At 44.3% G+C, this 7,038-nt stretch overlaps 1 protein-coding gene across 6 annotated transcripts in view; it reads right to left on the bottom strand.

Moving 5' to 3' along the window:
- Positions 1 to 7,038, bottom strand: part of TEAD1 (TEA domain transcription factor 1) — a 151,963-nt gene that overhangs the window by 32,591 nt on the left and 112,334 nt on the right. The gene's annotated exons all lie outside the window — the stretch shown is intronic.

Here is a 7,038-nt window from a genome sequence, read left to right as displayed (position 1 = left end):
TCCCTGTGCTCAGCATCATTCCCTGTGCTGGGGGACATCCCTGTGCTCAGCATCATTCCCTGTGCTCAGGATCATTCCCTGTGCTCAGGATCATTCCCTGTTCACCTGCAGGGTGTGGGGCTCCAGGACAGCCCCTGCTCTGTGTCCTGGGCATCTCCAGCACCCTGGGCTCAGCTGTGCTGGGGGGACACATCCCTTAGTGTGGTGACAAACTCAATCCTTTCTCACAACTCAAAACTCTCTCCAAACTTGTAGCTTTCCAGTGTTACCACAACCAGCTCCCTGGTGAAGAGCTGGAGGTGAGCCCTGGCTCTCAGCCCTGCCTGCCCCAGGGTGGGAGGGTGTGCACAGGAGCTTTGTGCATGGCATGTTTCACTGGCTGCCTTTGGATGGCTAAAAGATGTGTGTTCTTGCTGGGTGCTAAGAAGTGACAGAATGCTGAGGTTTATGCAGCTCCCCAGGTCCCTCTTACACTTTTGCACAGCAAGGAGGACCCTCCATCATGAACAGACGAAAGTGAGATGTCCTGAAGCAAAGTGGAGATCCAGCCCTACCAGACTTCTCTGTTTCAGCCTTATTTTGTAAGGAGAGCTGGCTTGGAAATGCCAAACCATGAGAGTCTCACCCAGCCTGCTGAACCCTACCAAAAGCCAACATTCAGGGGATCTGTGTCCTGTGTGTAGAATAAAAGAAATATGTGCCTCTGGGTCCTAGTAACCTCCAAAGCCGTGTGAGTGCAGCTTTTGTGACTCCCTTGTTATTCTCCTGACGTGCTGGGGCACTGCAGGCTCCTCTCCTGCCCACCACCAGCCATGCCTGTGCCCCTGCCAAGGTGCCAAACTCTCCTGGATCCACTATTAGGTGGACCCAAACTAAAGGAGGATTTAAAAGTAAAAGCTTTGTCAGGGCTATTAAAGTCCATTCCTGGGAGCTGTGTGAGCCAGGGGAGGTTGTATGTCTGTGAAATTGTTCATCTCTCCTCACTTTATCCTCTAAAGTCTCTGGCTAATTCCCTGCTAGTGTTGGAGCAGCTCCAGGAGAAGCTGGATTTCTCTCTGCCTTGTGAGGCACTGAAACCAACTGAATGCATGACTTTCTGTAATGTTATTGCCATCCAAGGGCTGAAATAGGAGCCTGGACACCCAGCAGCAGCTACAGCAGGCAAACCCCACCCTAAGAGATGAACTAGGAAAAAGTCTGAAGAATTACACTTCCTTCACAATCTCCTGGGGAGCTCTTAGTCACCATTAAGGTGAATCTGATGATCCTGAATTTTAAGGACAGTGACAGGGATTTTTGGAGGGAGAAAAGATCTTTGCTTTTGTGACATGAAATGGTATGTGCCTTCCTTCTTGCCAAATGCTGCTTTTCACCCTAGAATGATCTGTGTTTTGTGGGGCCATTCATCTCATCCTCTTTGACTGATTACGTTTTCAGGAGGATGGGGAAAAGGAAAAAAACCTTCAGAATGACAGCTCAGAAAGGCAATCCTTGCAACAGGGCCAGCTCTGGGGTGTTCCAACATCCCCCAGTGGTGACAAATCTCATCTGGGACATCAGGACAACACACTCCAACGGGAAGCTTCACCTTTTGCAGGCCTAGGAATCTGCACAGTGGGAAGGTCAGCTTTTCTCAAAGCAGCTTTGCATTCAAACACGACAGAAATCAAATTCAAAGTTAAATACAGATACTTAACAGGTCCTGAGCTGCACTGGCAAAAAAGCACCTTCGGTTCAGGTACTTTTGGAGAGCTGCAAGGTGGTTGCCTGTGCTTGTATAATCAAGCAGACTTTGTGGTCTTCAAAAATGAATGGGATCACCACATTTTAAAGCTGTTTATTTAGATTGCAATATCAGCTAGTCTGCCACTTAAAAACAAGTATATGTTGGGGCTTTTCATGCTGTAATAGAGAGCACTCGTAACCAGGAGGGAGCGAGGCTCTCTACCTATCACTGCTGCTTCTGGGATGAAACTTGGTAACTGATTAATAACACACAATGGTATTACATCACAGTTTAGGCAGCAAGAGAAGTAATATATCCAATTAAAACGGCAGGGGTAATTTACACAGGCAGATTACAGTAATTACCCAGGCTGGAATTTGGCCAGGACAAATGGGTTAACACCCCTCCTCTAAAACGGGAACGTTGTGGGATTTTTAATGACTGCAAAGAGCTAAGATTTTGATTTCCTATCTTGTCTGAGGCAAGAAAGGGTTTTGTTTTGCTCTCTCTTGTGCTGGTTTGTAAAGCTGGAGTCATTTCTTTCAGCTCCATGTGGTTTACACTGAAGTAGGACAAGGAAAGTTTGGGGCAGCGTGCTGCAGTCTCGTGCCGAGGTTGAGCAGAAGCCTGGGGGGACAGCATCTCCTACCAAATCATTAAATCCTGCTGGAGATGAAGGTATTCCTTGGATAGGTCCCATCTGGCCCTGACCTGGTTTGACCCCACTAAATGGATGAGCTGGGAGGGATTGCTGCTGCCCAGGAATGAGCTGGAGCCACAGGAGGCTGCACTCACTCCCTGCCCTCCCCTCCACAAGCCTCCTGCACCATGCACATCACCAGTAATGCATGTCAGCAGGCTGCATTCACTGTACAGTCACTGCAAAACTGCTCTAGCTCCACTAAATCCCTAAAACATCACCTCTGGGTCAACATGTGTCTCCTGTTTTAGCTGCCTGCAGTTGCACTCTGTTTTTTGGAAGATGTGAGCTCTAAGCAATAATGCAAGACTACAACTTTTAATGAATCAGGCCCTTGAGGTTTGCTTTCCACAATTCGTTTTGGAATGCAAAATACACAGTTAAATTCGATAATAATAATTCCCCAGTATCATCCAATTATAAATCTTAATATCTATAAAAGCCCCGCATGAAACAAGAGTTCTACATGACAAGCACAAAAGAATTTGTGCTTGACTTTCTTTTAATCCAACATAAACAGAAGAATAATTCAATCAATCAGTTCAAACAAGTTCTTAAGCAAAAAAATTAAAACTGTTATCCTAGAATGATAAATGGGGCTTTGAATACCATGTTATTGGTGACTTTGGGAGAGAAAAAAAAATCTAAGACAGTATGAGGAAGAGTAAACACAACAGAACAGGATTAATTCAAGAAGGCCTAAAACCTGTACCAATATTTAAAATGCAAAACTTTTCATGTAAGGGGAAAAAAAAAAAAAAAAAGACATAAGAAACAACAATTTGCTCACAAAATGGATGTTACAGTAACACTAACATAAAATAGCTTCCTAATAAGCAATTTTGCAGATGTTATTTCTGCACAGATCTCGTATTGATTCAAATAACCTTTACAATAATTAGCTGTAGCTCAAAAAAGATAAACAAATCATGACAATATACAATTGTTCTGGACAAAAGATAGAGAGCACTTCAGTGTTTCTAGCCCTGATCTCCAATTTGCTTATTATTAGAGAAGACAGGAGTAAATACAAAAGCTGGCTATTTCAGCCAGGCAATAGCTAATGCCAAGAAGAGAATGCGCATTCAAAGCTGTCCCAACTTGCTGCCTAATGAGTAGCAATTAATCCATCTTATTGTATTTCAAAATGCTGAAGACTCCATTCACATCAAAGGGAATTTTTCAAGGCTTTTATCATTGTTCATTTAAAAAAGTATAGAGCTATCTTTAGCATTTTATAATTGACAACAATATTTTCTTTTTATCCCTAAATGCAGAATGTAGAATAATGGATTTAAAAACATGTAAGAGATGTGAACTGTAGGCATTTTAATGTGGGGTTTTTTGTCTCTAATTAATCTTGCACTATGGAAAAAAATCTGCTCTGAAAGCCTAAGAGAGATGTACATCCTGCTGTGAACACCTTTGCTCTCTGTTGATGCACAACTTCCAATCCATCTTTTGTCCTGAGTGGATGGAGGTGGCTTTGGCTCCCTGTCAGTGCAGAGGTGGGAAATGATGACCTGGTACCCTGGGCTGGTGTATTTGACACAGAAACACAGCACTGGAGTGAAAAAACTCTGCTCTGCCTCCTCAGCCTCTGCCCGAGAGGAAATGCCATGAAGAGGAGCTGCCTTTCAGATCTGGCTCCAAGGACAACTTCATCTCGGCCTCTCTTCCCGTTCTCATCACATTCAATTTCTCTGACTTCAGGAAGATTTTAATAACCTCAGCATATCAAGACTGAAATCTCTAAAACAGGTGCATTTTCCTGCTGCAAAGAGAATCAGAGTGTGTGACATCCCTGGAGGGGCTGAGGGGACATTCTTTACTGGTGGTCTTGAAAGGCAGCAATGGCATTTATGGGTGAAACTTCACTTGCACGGGCTAAGGATCCATCCAGCCCTCCACAGTGACCACAGGCACTTCTCACTGAGGAAAAGGGACCTTGCTGGACCGAGCAGGTGAGATTTCTGCCTCTCAGGAAAGCTTCCAAAGCAGACAGCTCTGAGATCCTTCCATCCTGGTGGAGCTTTGCAGAAGGTTAACACAGGAAGATCTGCCCAAGTGCTCTCCTCTCTGTGAGCAGGAGATCAGCCACAGATCCAGAGAAATTGGCACCAGATGCAAGTGGGATTTTCTTTAAAGCAGTTAAGTGCTTCCCTGGATGCCACCAACCACAGGTGTTACAAGTGGCAGCTCACTGCTGAAAGGGTGAGCTGGCCTGGGTGGGGAGCATAGGACCATAAAATGGTTTGGGTTGGAAGGGACCTTAAAAATCCTCTAATTCCGAGCCCACTGCTAGTGGGACTTTTTTTAAAAGCTCACCTCCCACTAGAGCAGGCTGCTCCAGGCATCATCCAGCCTGGCCTTGAACACTGCCATGGCTGAGGCACCCCCAGCTTCTCTGGGCAGCCTCTTCCAGCGCCTCACCACCCTCACAGTAACTTTTTTACTCTCCTAATATCTAATCTAAGCCTATTCTCTTTCTGTTTGAAGCCATTCCTCCTTGTCCTGTCAGTATGTGCTCGTGTAAAAAAATCCCAGGTGTAAAAAACTGCATTTTATCTTCTCCTTGGAGACCCCTTCCCCAGGGAATGCAGACAGAACCCACTCCAGGACAGCAAGAGCCCGTCATCTTTCCGAGGATACTGCTGGGGCTGTTCAGGCTGCTGCCAAAATTCATCCCCATTGAAACAAGGAGCCCTCAGAGGCACTGGAATGTGTGTGCCTTGTCTTCCTCCTGCAGCAGTGACATCCTTCTCAGGCAGCTTCTGAAGTCCTCAGCAAACTGCTCTGCCAGAATGAAGATCTCCAGAGGTTTCACTCCTGGCTGGTCCCTGACTAGGGTGATCCTGGGTGACTCTGGCCCTACCGAGGGTCCCACACAGCGAGGGTAAGGAAAAGCAGGCAGCAGCACTAACAAAACTCCTGGAGGAGCAAAGTTCCATCTCAGGCTGAGAAGCAGCAGCTTCCAGCACCTCCAGGGAGCACTTGCAGCAGGCAAGAGGAATGAGAGCTCTCTTCTGCATAAGGCAGCTCCCTTGTGGCACCTTTTACGTCAAAATTCAGCTCTTCTGTGTGGGGAGGAAAGGCCTGGCCAGGTGGGAAAGGGCAACAAGCCCTTACAAAATGTTTTGTTGTCCAAACAGATGTTCCCTTCTTCATGAGACTCCTTCAAATGAAAATTCCTTCCAGATCTCTATTTACTGCAAATGGCATCTAGACTAGATGAAATACTCTTAGGGTTTGGCTACCTCGGCTCTTTGGAAAGCTTCAATATTAATCAGACAGCAGGTGCAGTATTTAAAAATGTTTTTTTTGCTTTGTAAGTGGCTTCAAATTTTAAGGTATTCTGGTCATTCAGAAAGGGAGATAATTTTTAGAAGACTAAATCCAATAATTGTGTTTGGTTCCTAGGCCTGCATTTGATACCTAGGTGGGCTTCCTAATTTTTACAGCCCTGAGAGTCCCCTAAAACTCCAGGGGCTGCTGGTGCTGAGCACCTCTGAGAGCAAGGCCACCTACTCACATACTTAATTTTAGGCATCAAGGCTTGACAATTTGAGCTTAAAATGCTACATATCTCTGTATTATTGCCCCCTGGGTTAAAAAGCAGGACGTTTTAAGTTGTCTTAGTCATTCTTTCCGAACCCCAACTGCTCAGCCAGTGCAGCTAAAAAGCCAGCCACCAACAGCCAGACAAGCTTGCCAGCATGCTGCCCTTGAAAAACCCAGTGCTCCTGTCAGGGAGGCTTTTACAAAGCCAGGCTGTTATTCCTACACTGCAGTTCCAGGATGGGGGGAGCATCCGCAGGGCTCAGGACAGGGAAAGCACTGCCCGAAACCAGAACAAAAATGTGATTTGTTCTCATATCTGGGTGGAGAAATAGAAAATAGTAATAATAATAAAAAAATCCATTTGTGTTAAGAGAAGGAAGAAAAAAAAAAAAAAAAGGAGGGAAGTAAAAGATTTAAAAGTTCCTTCAGTTTTTATTAAAAAAAAAGCAAAAATCGACAGCAAAAACTGCCAAACTCCCTCTTTCATTTTCAAAAAGTGTGGAAAAAAAAATACCAAAAAAATCTCAAGCTCTCTGCTGGAAAACTTGGAAAAACAAGCAATCTGAGAAACCCCTATGAAACATTTCCAAGAGGTTCTTTTCAACCTTAGAATATATTTTATGGAAGGCAGAGAAAACGGGGACATGTACAATTCATCATGTCAGATTAAGCAAACATACTTAATATTCCCTGAACAAGACTCTGACTGAGGCTCTCCAAAGATTAAATGTCAATAATTTACTTGAAAAAAAATGAAACTTCAGGGAATGTTGTAAATAGTGCATGACTTGAGGTGATGCTAGATTGTAGTCTAGAAAAACCAGAGCAATCTGGATAAACTCTGCTCTCTGGCACTTGGTAGGAATGATCTGCTTTAAATATTCTTGATATCAGTTCAGAAGCATGGACAAAAAAAAAAAGCATTTGGGAAAGGAAAACAATTACTCCAATGGAAAAAGAATAAAAAATAATAATAATAAAAAATAAAAAGCATCTACACAACTGTGACAAAACGCCCTGTGTACTTAAATACACCGCTAGGCTGTTAAAA

This window comes from Parus major, chromosome 5 (genome assembly GCF_001522545.3).
Source record: "Parus major isolate Abel chromosome 5, Parus_major1.1, whole genome shotgun sequence".
Taxonomy (NCBI): Eukaryota; Metazoa; Chordata; class Aves; order Passeriformes; family Paridae; genus Parus; species Parus major.
Note: the sequence above shows the minus strand (reverse complement) of the source record. Positions and strands in the feature narration are given on the sequence as shown.